Source organism: Triticum dicoccoides, chromosome 7A (genome assembly GCF_002162155.2).
Source record: "Triticum dicoccoides isolate Atlit2015 ecotype Zavitan chromosome 7A, WEW_v2.0, whole genome shotgun sequence".
Lineage (NCBI taxonomy): Eukaryota > Viridiplantae > Streptophyta > Magnoliopsida > Poales > Poaceae > Triticum > Triticum dicoccoides.
Genome location: NC_041392.1, coordinates 549,515,582 through 549,530,834, shown reverse-complemented (window position 1 = coordinate 549,530,834; position 15,253 = coordinate 549,515,582). Strand labels below are relative to the sequence as shown.

Genomic DNA, 15,253 nt, shown 5'->3' with positions numbered 1-15,253 from the left:
GGTAGTGTACGCTCCTCACACCAAGAAGATAAGCTCTTGCTGTGCTGGGGAGGCTGCCACCAATCAAGAAAACTAGCAGAATGAGTTGGATCGTGAGCAGCTGAGTTGGTATACGGCAAGTGCTCGCCTTTCGGGACATCTTTTTTCCAGAGCCTCGAGTCTTGCACGCTTGGTGCATTAAAAATCAGGGGGAGAAGCTGAAGTTGTAGTGATGGGAGTTGGGAGGAGGCCATGGCGAGGCTTCTATACTGCCAAACCTAGACCGGGACTGCTTGCAAAATTTTGAGTCCCTCCAAAGTTGAATTAGTCTCTCCGCTACGTTAACTGCTGCAGGCGAAAATCCGGAAAAAATAACCACCATATGTCCGGTACTACTTTATGTCGCCATCAGCCAGTCGCAGACAGCAAAAACAAGAAACGGATTTCTAGCTGTGAAAAGAAAAGGAAAAAAGACTCAGATTCCATCTCAGGAATTGAAAAGCGTAGAATTTAGATATCATAACGTGTTGGAAAATCCTACGGAAATTCAAAATACGAGAATGTAACAGATATTGTTTCGGTGAGCCACAGGAAAAACACAAGGATGTAGTGAAAATAATAACACAACCATTATTGCCGTTGAAACAAAAAGTATATAACAGTGCTTTCTTTTAGTTTTTAGAAAACATGCACAATTAAGTTGTACTTGTAAATTCAAGGTAACTGTTTTTTTCTTCACGTTCCAATTAGATTAGTCAACGTGCAGGGTTAATAGTATCAGGTAGATAAACGAGATATGAAACACATATTTTTAACCGACGAATCTAATAGACCTATTCTGGCTATTCATTGTGTCAAAAAAATTCTGTGGGCAAAAAGGCAGACAGCATGCTTTTCATTAACATTGGAAGAAGGTATTATAAATCTAAGACCTATCCAAAAAAGAATACCAAAGCGGTGGCAGGATAATAGCAAGTGAAGAGGAACACGGAAAGAGAAAAAAACACGTGATTGAACGGCAGCAGTGACTCCTCAGTGGCAATAGATTTGTGTTTTCTTTCCTTCAAAAGATGGCAGAACGTAGTTGAGACGGTTAAATCGCTGTGCACGAGAAGACCAGTCCACGTTCCAAGGGCTGGCGTGGAACGTAGTTGAGATTGTTTTTTTTATCTTCAATCTTCCATATGAGATGTTTGGATGAGAGGTGCAGAGAAGGCAGGTTTCCAAGCTAGCCCCCTTATAAATATGCACATGCTCATTGCTACTGCTGAAATCTGTAGGAGAGCAAAACTCGGTAGCAACATCCACAACGGCGGTAGCACACAGATGGCTCCTGTACCTGTAGGGACTCTCAGTTCATCACTCTTCACAGCCACCGTCCTCCTCACTTTCTTGACCTCTTTTGCCCCTTCTTCTTCATTAGATGGCACCCTGCTGGGTGATGAATCTGGTAAGGACTTCCAGGCACTCCTTTGTCTCAAGAACCACCTTTCTAACAATACCGAAGTCCTCGCCTCGTGGAACAATACCCTCCAGTATTGCAGTTGGCCTGGTGTCACCTGTGGCAAGAAGCACGCATCTCGTGTCACAGCACTTGACCTTGAATCGCTAGGCCTGAATGGCCAGATACCACCCTGCATTGGTAATCTCACTTTCCTCACAAGAATCAACCTCCAGGATAACCTGCTGAATGGTGGGATCCCGCCTGAGGTAGGTCATCTGCGTCACCTTGCTCAGCTCTCCCTTCCAAATAACAATCTTGCTGGCGTAATACCGAACTCTCTTTCTACCTGTTCTAGCCTTCAGACTATTGATCTCGGAAGTAACTCCCTCCAGGGGGAGATACCTCTAGGTTTGACCAACTGTTTAAATCTCACAGACATCTTACTCGATAACAACATGCTCAATGGAAGCATTCCAGATGGGTTCGGCATGCTTCCTAAGCTTTATGCTCTGTACGTTCCTGGCAACAAGTTGACGGGCAGTATTCCTTACTCACTTGGAAGCAGCCCATCACTCTACTTTGTTGTGCTGGCAAACAACAGCCTAACTGGGGGCATCCCGCCTCTCTTAGCAAATAGTTCATCACTTGGATGGCTGGAATTGGGAAGCAATGACCTCGATGGAGAGGTACCTCCTTCTCTCTTCAACAGCTCATCTCTTGAAATCATAATTTTAAACGGAAATAATTTCTTTGGATCAATTCCACCTTTCTCACCCACCTCGCCATTGCAAACTCTGTCCCTATCATTCAATAATATCACAGGAAAAATACCTTCCTCTGTTGGGAACTCTTCTTCCCTTCTTGAGCTTTTGCTTGCAGGGAATCACTTGCAAGGCAACATTCCATGGAGTTTAAGTAAAATCCCATGCTTGGAAAAATTAGATCTGACTAACAACAACTTATCAGGAGTCGTTCCAGGCTCTCTCTATGATATATCGACACTCAAATACCTTGGCATGGGCAATAACATCTTAACAGGAGAAATTCCAGAAAATATTGGCCACACCCTTCCAAACATCCAGGCATTCATTGTTCAGGGAAACAGATTCGGAGGTCGTATTCCCACTTCAATGGCTGAGACCACAAATCTTCAGAGAATTAATCTCCGTGACAATGCATTCCATGGTATTGTTCCTTATTTTGGGTCTTTGCCCGACTTAACTGAACTAGATCTAGGCAAGAACCAACTCGAAGCTGGAGACTGGACTTTCCTCCACTCGCTCGCCAGTTGTACAAAGCTGGCTATTTTACGCTTAGACGCGAACAACCTACAAGGTGAACTGCCAAAGTCCATAGGCAATCTTCCAAAAAGCTTAGAATCTCTATTGTTGACAGCGAATAAAATATCTGGCACCATACCACATGAGATAGGGAACCTTAGTAGCCTCAAACTTCTTTACATGGAGCACAATCTGCTTACTGGAACCCTTCCTGACTCACTTGGAAACCTTTCAAACTTGTTCGTTCTAAGCTTATCAGGAAACAAGCTATCTGGCCAAATCCCACTTTCAATTCATAACCTCGGCCAACTAAGTGAGCTCTATTTGCATCAAAATAATTTGAGTGGACCCATCCCAGTAGCTTTAGCAGAGTGCAATAAGTTACACACCCTAAACCTCTCTTGCAACTCATTTGATGGAACAATACCAAAAGAACTATTTACTGTTTCCACACTTTCTGAAGGTCTTGATCTCTCTCGCAACAAACTCTCTGGGCATATACCAGTGGAGATTGGCAAATTAATCAACCTTTCCCCCCTCGATATTTCCAACAACCTGTTGATTGGAGAAATTCCCTCAACTCTAGGCGAGTGCCTCCATTTAGAGTCCCTCCACCTGGAAGGGAATCTACTTGATGGGCGAATCCCTTAATCTTTCGCTGCATTGAAAGGCATCAGTGACATGGACCTTTCTCGAAACAACTTGTCTGGTCAAGTTCCAGACTTCTTTGAGGCTTTCAGCTCCATGTCACTTCTCAATTTGTCATTCAACAACCTGGAGGGGCCCATGCCAACTGGTGGGATCTTCCAAAATGCAAGCAAGGTGTTCGTCCAAGGGAACAAAGAGTTGTGTGCTGTCTCGCCACTATTGAGTTTGCCACTTTGCCACACAGCTGCCTCTCAACAAAGGCATAGATCCAACATTGCGAATATAGTAGGACTTTCTGTTCTTGCCTTAGTGATGTTATCATGTTTTGGAGTCATTTTCTTGAAGAAGAGAAAGAAAGTCAAACAAGAAGATTATCCATCCTTTGAGGAGTTAAAGAAGTTCACATATGCTGACTTAGTGAAAGCAACAAATGGTTTCTCATTAGCCAACTTGGTTGGTTCAGGAAAGTATGGGTCCGTATACAAAGGTAGAATTGAGTCTGAAGAAGATGCAGTTGCTATCAAAGTTTTCAAACTTGATCAGCCTGGGGCGACGAAAAGCTTCGTTGCTGAATGTCAGGCACTCAAAAACACTCGTCATCGTAATCTTGTAAGGGTGATCACTGTATGCTCGACGAGTGATCTGACAGGACATGAGTTCAAAGCTCTTCTCCTTGAATATATGGTTAATGGCAACCTTGAAAGTTGGCTCCATCCAACACTCCACGAGCAACATCTGAAAAGGCCCTTGTCCTTGAGTTCAAGAATAGCAATAGCAGTGGACATAGCAGCTGCTTTGGATTACCTGCATAACCAATGCATGCCTCCTATGACACACTGTGATCTGAAGCCAAGCAATGTCCTTCTGGATGATGTCATGGGCGCATGTGTTGGTGACTTCGGGTTGACTAAGTTCATACACAGTTATACTTCAAGGATTGATGGTTCTACAAGCTTAGTTGGACCAAGAGGATCAGTTGGATACATTGCACCAGGTAACAATTCCTTTATATAGGATATATATATTGGGCAAATATCTTAGAGGCCCTATGAAAAATTGACTTTAGTTTCCCTAGAAATCTTTTGATTCTTGTATTCGAGTTCTTTTGTGTTAATTAATGATTTCAATACTATATATATTGCAGAATATGGCTTTGGGAGCAAAATCTCCACTGAGGGTGATGTTTACAGCTTTGGAATCATCGTCTTAGAAATGCTCACAGGGAAGCGTCCAACTGATGAGATGTTTAAAGATGGCCTGAGCCTTTACAATTTTGTGGAAAAATCATTTCCTAAAAAGATTGGTGAGATTCTAGATCCGAGAATCATTCCTTATTATGGGGACCAAGATGAAGAAGCAGCAAGTAGTCCAAACCAAGAAAATCATCAGCAAATGGCTGGAATGAGCTGTATCATCGAGCTCGTTAAGATTGGCCTCATGTGCACTGCGGAGACACCCAAATATCGCCCCTCGATGCAGGACGTTTACATTGAGGTCACCGCAATCAAAGAAGCATTTTCAGCACTGCAGGGTTGAGCAAAAGTAGAATCATTTTCTATTATGTTGCTGCTGCAGGATGACCTAAGGATAGTTTACTTTACATAATGCTATATTTTTCTCGACAGAAATCGTGTTATGTTGTGGATCGTCCTCCATTTTACAAGTAAATCTATGTTGGTCGCGTATGTAAACTGTGGTTCAACCTACTTCTATCTCAAATAAAATCAAATAAAAGGTTCAGCATAGGAAATTTTCTTTCGACTTGGGTTTTTACTTATATTTTTCTTTCTGAATTTCTAGTACGTAGTAAACTGCAAGTACTTAAGCCCAACTATGGACTAATCACACCCTTAACCAGACAAATTGTACAGTGGTACATTGAATTGTCAAAACTTGAAAGTTGAAACCGATGTGCAAGGATATCACATTTTCCTAGTAGTACAATTTTATCAGAGAGCAACAAACCTCGCCCTTGACGGACACCCGGACGACGCCTGCGCAATGGAGCACAGGGAGGTTTGCCGGGGATGCAGTGGATGGATTCCTGCTGCCACTGAATGCCTCGGCGTTGCGTCGTGCGCCGGCCGGGTCGGCAGTGGGGCGGAGGAGGATGCGCGTCCAGAGCAACGCAGCGGTGTCCTGCAGGAGGTCGGTGTGTATGCACCCCATCACGCAGTTCGCCGCCGCCGCCTCTTCCATTCGGCGAGCTTCCGCGGGCTGGGACGCTGGGTGGAGGAGCCTGCCTCACCTAGGAATCTCCTGGAATCACCCCCAATCCTAGAACCTCGCTTCTTCCCAATCCTTGCTGTTGCGGGGGCAGAGGGATGAAGGAGCCATAGATCCCAGCCAGATGATGAGACACCTGCAATGACTCCTCCACCCAACCGCGGATGGAACCTGGAAGGGCAACAGCCGACCTCAGTCCGATGGATCAGGGTCGCATTCGGTACCCGGAGCCTAGACCCTAGAGTGGCCGCCTGGCCGGAATGCCAAATTCCATCCGGAATTAGGGTGCCAGAAGTCCGGGCAGTACCAGAGCTTTTTTATTTATTTTTCAAGGGACCGGCAGTACTACACACCAGAGTTGAATTGGTTCAGTGTTCCAAAAAAAAGAAAGAGTTGAATTGGTTCGTGAATTGCCTGCCGCTCGCTCCTGTGTCAGCTCGATTCTGAGTATTTTGGCAAGGTTAGTACTTAGTACCATCTCTAATTGGCATCCAGTATTTTGGCACGGCATTATGACAAGAGCGGAGTACTAGGCGCACCATCTTTCCAGTCCCAGTATTGCTGAAGTGTCCATTTCTACTGCTGCATCCCACAATTACACAGCCACCTTCGAGATCATGGAGGATAGTGCTGTAGTTTTTCTTTAAAAACAAAAATTGGAGGGTCATATTGCAGTTGGTTGAGAGTATTAACTGCTCGCGTGTTCTCAGTGTTGGTCTGTTACGCTGAAAAAAGCAGTGTTCGCAATGCAAGTTCGTTGATGAATTGTGTCTCATTCAGCTATTCTTGCTTTCCTTCAACATTCTGAAAGTAACGAAATGACTGTGGCCTTCGATCGTATCTCTCTTAACACATGGAAATAGATAAACATGTCGTTTCTACGTAGTAGTAAAAAACACCCTAAGAGATAATGGTCGCCCACATATGCTTGGAAGTCAGCCCTGCTGCTATCCACACTTGGAAGGTCTCAGGTCTGGACAATCTTCGCAGGTCCCCTTCTCTAGGAAAATAGAAGGCGCTTATTACCGTCGACCACAGCCAGGACAGTTTGGGGAGGGGAGCCTCGAGCAGCCGGTTGGGTTTTCTGCGATGATGTTCAAAGTACAACATATCATCAGGCCATTTGGAAAATAGAGTATTCCTTTGAAATTGTACATTTTTTTTATTCTGAACTAACTGTATCCTTTTCACTCCGTATCCTAGACTGAAAACTAAGCTCATGATAGACTGAAAACTGCCGATATTCGGAAATTGCACGAAGTCAACACCTACTATGATGCACATGTTCTGTTCTGACTTCTGAATCATATGAGAAGTTGAAAGAAAAGTGAAACATGCATGGGCACTTACGCTGAGCATCGCAATTTGGTGGACTTGAAGGATCTACACGACCTGCTGCATGGCCACCGACTATTAACAGCAGTAACGTGAGGATGGCAAGAAGCCGAGCGAGCAAGCGGATACAGTTGGGTGGCATCTTTACGGATTCGTCTGCGTTGTTCAAACCGTAAACCTATGGCACCAAAAGGGAGAAGCTGCCATGCCTCAATGCTTCAGCACCGATATATAAGGCTCCAAAAATATGCCATTATTCTAACTTGGAGAGAAATGCCCAAATGAACTCTGTTGACTGGGGCAGTCAAAAGACCCCAAAAACAATAACTTTGTTGACTCCGTTTCAAAAAAAAAATAACTTTGTCGACTGGAACCTGTGGAAAACGAGACTTAGAATGCAGGCCTCTTCGCTAAGCCAATAACCCAATCCCTCGGTTCTATTGACTGCTCGCTTCGACGACGAGTCGACGACCAACTATCTGCTTCGATTACTTCATCTACGGCACACAGCTACGTGATCTCCACCACCATGGTCAGCAACGCCGCTGCACCAGGCGAACTTGCATGTTCTAACCATCTCCCTGTTGGCATGTGCCAAATGTGCCTTGTCTGTCGTATGTGATATGCTCTGTCACCACACTCATCATGTTGCTAAGCTGAATTAAGCTTGACCAAAAATTTGCTTAATAATCTAGCAGACACTAGATGATTGAGGCCATGACAAGACTAATCTTAGTATCAATAGTAGCATTTATGATGCTTAAGCGACTGAGTCACAAAATGGCCTTACTTGGATTTCTGGATTCATACATCATGTAGTTTGGATTCTAAGCCCCAGAAGCACTTTGTATATGTGTTTATAAAGTAGGGGTGAATTAGTCCGTTTGACCATCCTGTAATTTGACAATCTCAAAGTTGAATTAGAAGAATAATCTAAACTGATGCTTGATCAGTTGACTGGTTGAAGGCCTTGTTGATTATTCAACACAAGGCCACATTCATTAGGTGATGCAGCTCTCCGGAATGATTCTCAGACCGACTTGCAAGCCCTTTGTTGCCTTAAACTCCATCTCGGAGTGTCGCAAGAGGATGACTAGCGCGTTGCAGCTCCCAAGTGAATTCTCCCTTGCATTGTTGTTCCGCCGTCCTATCGAACTTGTCTTTTACCTTTTATGTCACTCTCTTGTCACAGAGAAGGCTACATTTACCACAATTAATAAATATTGCACGTTGGAGGTCAAAACTTCTTTGAAATACACAAACAGAGATCAACAAGTAAAAGTAAATAAATATACTGCATTAAACATTTTTGGGCGGAGCAAGTGCTGGCCCATATAGCGTTATAGAGACAATTCATCGCACGGAGCGTAGAATAAGGGCTCCCATGCCACGAAGGGGAGAGCGTCTATGTCTGGCGGTAGTATCGCTCTCCTCAAGCAGCCTCGCCAGTGGGCCAGCCAAGTATCTCGGAGACGTGTGTTTTTCTTTCATTTTGTTCGTTTTTTATTGTTCATTTGTTTATTTTTTTTGCTTTTTTTTATATTTCGAAATATTCTAAATACATACTCTTCAAAATATATTTACTTCATTTTTTAAAAGCGTCATCACACATTAAAAAAGTGTCACGCAATGTAGAATTTTTTTTCTAAAAAGAGTTCACGCATTTAAAATTTTTGTTCTTGACATTAAAAAAAAAGTCCATGTAGTTTTTTTACCTCCCAACACCCCCTTTTGTTAGCTAGTAATCAAAACAGCGTCACTTACAAGCAAGGGAGTGATGGCATCCGGTGCCTCATCAAACCGAGATTTGGGGGAGAAAATTTACAAAGTCTAGCTAGTTCATCAACAACATCATTTGCTTCTCTGTGACAGTGTTCATACCGAACATGAGTGAAATCCCTAGCCATATGGAAGCAATCATCTAGAATAGCGGCCAATGATCCTAACATATTGTCTCTGTCTTGCATTGCTGAGATTACATCAATGTTGTTGGAGTTGATGATTAACTTAATGCAGCCCAAAGATGTTGCCAAGTTTAAACCAAACCAAAGAGCCAGCGCTTCTGCCATGAAAACATCTATGCAAACACCAACAACATTGTTACTTGCTGCTAAGAATTTTCCAGCACTGTCATGCAAAACAGAAAATGTTCATGTAGTTTGTACAAATATTCTGTAACACTAAAAAATGTTCCTGTCATTTAAAAAATATACAAATTTAAAATAAATGTTTATACGACGTGAAAGAAATATTTGTGTAATTTTATAAAAATATTTAGTATCATTCAAAAACATTTTCATACATTTTTTAAAACTTTAAATAATGTAAGAAAAATGTTCAATGTGTATCAAAAAATGTTCAACGTGTATAAAAATACAACATGTATTAAAAAGTTGACATGTATTTGAAACAAATAGAAAGGACAAAAAATAAAAAAGTTTAGGAAAAAAGTAAAAGGAAAACCATAAAGAAAAACATAGAAAAAGAAAAGGAACCGCATGAAACCTTCTCAGAACCGGTGCACAGAACCTTTCCAGAATTACTTCACTGGGTTGGCCCATTAAAAGGACACAACAGCGAGTGCCAAAGGCGAGACGGAGCTAGATCTCACAATAAGCGAGACATAGGTCTCGCAGCACCCATGACAATGGATTCACAATTATGGCCTAGTATTTGGGTTGAGCCTACTTCAAGATCGTCACTGAGATGGGGGATGGGCCTGGATGGTATGAGTATTGGTAAGCCTATATAACTTTTTTTTCTGCGATAATGTGTAAGCCTATATAACTGATGTCATGTGTTGAACCCAATAATTTTCTGACATATGATATAATATTGTTATACAATAACTAGTATCTCTAAAAATATAGTAATTTGGTGAAAATTCATATCTATAAGTTTTATATAAAAATATCAAGGGTATAAAAAATATGTTGATAAATATACATTTAAAATTTGATAAGAAAATAAGGTAATATCCGTGTTGAGGAAATATAATCAATTGACTGAGCTATAGTAAATTGTAGTACGGTAGTGTAAACAATTTTTTTACATCACATCCATAGTTAAAAAACCGTACAGGACTGATGGTCGAACCGGAAAGCGCCGGGATAAACAATGTTGACGGCTTCTTAAGGTGTTTAGACCGTGTTGCCATCAGACAAAAAGCACTGGCAAGAAAAACTATTTGACCTTTGTTTACTACTATATTAGTATAAAATGTATGTTTGTAGCCTAAAATACCAGATGTGAACAGGTGACGGTGGTTCGGCCGATGAAAACCTAAACCAAGAACCTCATCTGTTTGGTCACTAGTTTTTTAAACTATGGTCAGAGTAAGTACATAGAGGAAATGATTGCATTCTTTTTCCAATATTTACTTGTGCACTTTGTTTTTGTAGTCCATTATCTATGACCTTTTGTCTTCGCAATTTTTGGAAAAATGAAAAAAATGATTTTGTTTGCTAAGCTATAAATATTATGATCACAAGATAGTAGTAACCCATGAGCGAATATAGAAACTAGGGTTTCCATACCTCCCGCCGATGCCGATCTGCCTCGCCTTCTATGGCCTTCCACTACTAGAAAAAGGGCTATAGATGGGATTGATACTAATGGCGCACCAGACAAGCGGTGCGCCATTATTATATACTAATGGCGCACCACCTACTGATACGCCATTAGAGTTAAAACTACTAATGGCGCACCTGGCCCCGGGTGCGTCATTAGTATCAAAAAAAATTGTTTTTTAATTAGTGCGCTTGTCCAAACATACTAATGGCGCATCTAGACACAGTGCGCTATTACTAGTTGTAACTAGTAATGGCGCACCTGCCGGAAAGTGCGCCACTAATGTTGTTTTTTTATTATATTTTTTATTCCTTTTTTTGCAAAACTACTAATGGCGCCACTAATGTGGGACAGTGCGCCATTAGTTTTTTTTGCAAAACTACTAATGGCGCACCACCAGGAGGTGCGCCATTAGTAACCTGGATTACTAATGGCGCATTTAGAGTTGGTGCGCCATTAGTAAGTGGGCAGCAACAAGATATTTTGGACAGCCTCTCCTACCCACACTCACTTTCTCCCCACTTCATTCTCTCCACCTCCTCTTTGTCTCGGGTGCCTCCTCTTTTTCACCTCATTTCCACCATAGATTCATTCAATTTAAGTGGTTAAATTACCTTGTTTTGATAGGTAAGTAAGGGGGGAAGCTATATTTATGTTGTTCTCCCTACAACAATGTGCACATGCACTTTTTATGGCCTAGGTAGATCTATGTATGTTCGTGGTGTTGCATATGTTTGTGGTGTTGCATATGTGTTTGTGTTTGGAGGTGTACCGGTATTTGAAATTCGATAGTTGCCAATATTTTGCCGGAATGTTGATTCATTTCCGTATTGGCGAGAATTTTGGCATTAAGCATTCTTTTTGGTCCTATTTTTAGGGAAAGTCATGCCAAATTTTTTCTTGGTTCTAAAATATCGTTTTGCTCTACCCCGCAGACGACCATGGTCCGCATGATGACCGAAGGCATCGTGAATAGGTTTTTGAGGTCCGCGAAGGCCGAGATGCTTCAAAAGAACGAGACGGAGATAAGATGTCCATGTCGAAGATGCAAGCTGAAGAGCCTTATTGTGGACCCGGAATCCGGGCAGGTGCGGGACCACCTGCTCTTGCGTGGTTTCATGGATGGCTATCGGTGGCAAGGTGATGAAGATGACTACGAAGTCGTCCATGGGGGCCGGGCAAGAAATGAGGAAGGGCAGCAAGACAACCACCGCGGCTCGGGCGGGCGAGAAGACGAAGAATCCCCAGGAGATGATCACGACGGTGATGCTGTACACAGTCATCATGTAGAAGATGCAGGACATGATGATGAGGAAGATGCCGGAGCAGTCGACGGGCATGATCATGAAGATGATGATGCCGGCGGAGCAGACGATGCTGGACCATCGATGGGCTGGGTGCAGGACCCTCATATTCAAGAGCTGCTTCTCAAGCAGACGGATAACGCAAGAGCTGCCGCCCGAGAGAAAGCCAAGATGGATCAACTTGAGTTAGACGCGGTTACTCCATTGTATGAAGGATGCAGGCCCGAGGATACCCGCCTGAAAGTAACGCTCATGGCTCTGGAGATGAAGGTAAAACACAAAATGACCGAAGCATGCTTCGACGAGAACATGTCATTCTGGCACGAACGTCTTCCCGAGGGGAACAAGTGCCCGACCAGTTTGGAGGAGGCGAACAAAATCGTGTGTCCTCTGGATTTACCGCACGTGAAATACCATGTGTGCATGAACAATTGCATCATTTATCGGGACGAGCACGCGGAGTCTACCATATGTCCGGTGTGCGGCGTCACTCGATACAAGAAGAGGAAGAAAGCTCCTCGAAAAGTGGTGTGGTACTTTCCGATCACTCCTCGTCTGCAGCGGTATTTCGCGGACCCTAAGGTAGCAAAGCTCCTGCGTTGGCACGCGGATAGGGAGGAGAAGAAGCGAGAAGATGACGCAAATGATCCGGAGATAGATAAAAAAGACAAGATGCTGAGTCACCCTAAGGATGCGAGCCAGTGGCAAGCGTTGAACTTCGAAGACCCAGAATTTGGGAATGATCCAAGGAACATCGTGCTGGGCGCGAGCATCGATGGAGTCAATCCGTTTGGCAGCCAGAGAAGCACACATAGCACCTGGCCTGTGTTTGTGTGGATGTACAACCTTCCCCCCTGGTTGTGCATGAAGAGAAAGTACATTCAAATGAGTATGCTAATTGAAGGCCCGAAACAACCAGGGAACGACATCAATCTGTATCTGGGGCTGCTAAAAGAGGAGCTTGACACGCTGTGGAAAACGCCAGCCAATACGTGGGACGCCGCAGAGAAAGAATATTTCCCTATGAGAGCCGCGCTTCTCACGACGGTGCATGACTATCTCGGTTACGGATATGTCGCGGGGCAGGTGGTCCACGGATTTTCTGGATGCGTCAGGTGCATGGATGACACAACGTATCGCCAGCTAGATAGAGATCCCGGGTCTTTGAAAACCGTGTTCATGGGACATCGAAGGTGGCTTCGCGACGATGACCCGTGGAGAAAACGCAAGGATCTGTTCGATGGTGAAACCGAACCCCGAGGACGCCCGCGTACGAGGAGCGGCGAGGAAATAGACGAGCTGTTGAAAAATTGGAAAGACTGCCCATTGCCGGGAAAGAAGCAAAAGGCGCTAGAGCCGGGAAAGAAGCGAAAGGCGCCAGAGCCGCTGCTGAAGGTATGGAAAATGAGGTATGTTTTCTGGGACTTGCCGTACTGTAAGATCCACCGTGTGCCTCACAGCCTTGATGTCATGCATATCACGAAGAATGTGTGCGAGAGTCTGCTTGGTACCCTGCTCAACATGCCAGAGAGGACCAAAGATGGGCCGAAAGCAAGGGCAGACTTGAAATCAATGGGCATCAGGCAGGAGCTTCACGCTATATATGATGATCATGATGATGATGATGAGGCGAAGCAGGACACGGGAAGTCGTCACAAAGGCAAAAAGGCCAAGAAGACCGGAAATGACTACCCTCCCGCGTGCTTCACTCTAAGTCAGGAGGAGATCGAGAAGTTTTTCACCTGCCTCGTAGGAGTAAAACTTCCTTACGGTTACGCGGGGAAGATAAGCAGATACCTAGACCCAGTAAAGCTGAAGTTCAGCGGGATGAAGTCTCACGACTGTCACGTGCTGATGACGCAGATACTTCCAGTTGCAATCCGTGGGATCATGGACGCGCACGTCCGTGAAACCCTATTTGGCCTATGCAACTTTTTCGACGTCATCTCTCAGAAGTCTGTTGGCGTGAGGCAACTTAGAAGGCTACAGGAAGAGATCGTGGTGATACTATGCGAGCTTGAGATGTACTTCCCGCCCGCATTCTTCGACGTTATGGTGCATCTGCTGGTCCATATCGTGAACGATATCATCCAACTCGGGCCAATGTTCCTACACAGCATGATGCCGTTCGAAAGGATGAATGGTGTCATCAAAGGATACGTTCGCAACATGTCACGTCCAGAGGGAAGCATAGCCAGGGGCTTTCTGACCGAAGAGTGCATCTCCTACTGCACGAATTATCTAGGCATCGAAAACCCCGTTGGTCTGCCCGTCAACAGGCACCTCGGCAGGCTCGCTGGATGGGGTCACCGTGAGGGTCGTCGCGAAATGCATGTCGACTTCGAGGGTCGACTCGCCGACTTTGAAAGAGCAAACCTAGTCGCGCTACAACACATAGACGTGGTCGATCCTTGGGTGGTACAGCACAAAACCTTTATTAAGAAGACGTACAATGACCGAGGCCAACAGAGGACGGATGGAGATATACTCAAAGAGCACAACTCATGTTTCACGCGTTGGTTCAAGCAGAAGCTTCTGTCGTACCCTTTACATGAGGATTCTTCCGCGGAAGAACAACTCATATTCGCCTTGTCACAGGGCGCCGAGCACAACCTGATGACCTATGAGGCATACGATATCAACGGCTACACATTCTACACCGAGGCCAAGGACATGAAGAGCGATGGTTATCAGAACTCCGGGGTAACGATGGAATCCTACACCGATAACGACAAGGACAGATACTACGGAAGGATCGAGGAGATCTGGGAGCTGAGCTACGCTGGAGAGAAGGTCCCGATGTTCCATGTCAGATGGGCCAAGAGCGTCCTAAAAGAAGACCGGTATTTCACCACCATGGTTATACCCGAAGCCAAATCCAAGACCGCAGGCGCAAACGTCACCGCGAAAAATGAGCCATGGGTACTGGCTTCCCAAGTGGACCAATGCTTCTTCATTACCGACCCGTCAAAGCCCGGTCGTGTTGTCGTGAGGAGAGGCAAAAGGAAGATCATCGGAATGGATGGAGTAGCCAATGAGCAAGACTTCGACAAGTACGGCGACCCGAGGATCGAACATGACGACGATGATGAAGTAGCAGCATACACCACAAGAAGAAGCAGGACCACCCTACCTAAAGGACGCCCGTTCCACAGAAGAACTCCATTTGCGAAAAAGAAGGGCAAGAAGATTGTGAACAGATAGCTAGCTAAGATCGATTGTATTTAAATCGCATCCTTCATTTCTCGATTGTATTTCATGGGCACTTTTTGAACTATCATGAATATTTTCAAATTTCATGGACACTCGATCTCGATCCCCCTCCATCTCGATCGCTATCCCACCTCGCCAGATCCGGTCCTCCTCGCCGCCGAGCACCCCCCGGTCCACCGGCCGCCGCCGCCAACCCCCCGCACCCTCGATTCCCCTACTCAACCGCCGCCGCCGACCCCCCGCACCCCTCCCCT

General features: G+C 44.6%; 1 pseudogene; it reads left to right on the top strand.

Moving 5' to 3' along the window:
- The first annotated feature begins 859 nt into the window (after positions 1-859).
- LOC119332172 lies at positions 860-5,107 on the top strand (annotated as a pseudogene).
- Positions 5,108-15,253: the final 10,146 nt, after the last annotated feature.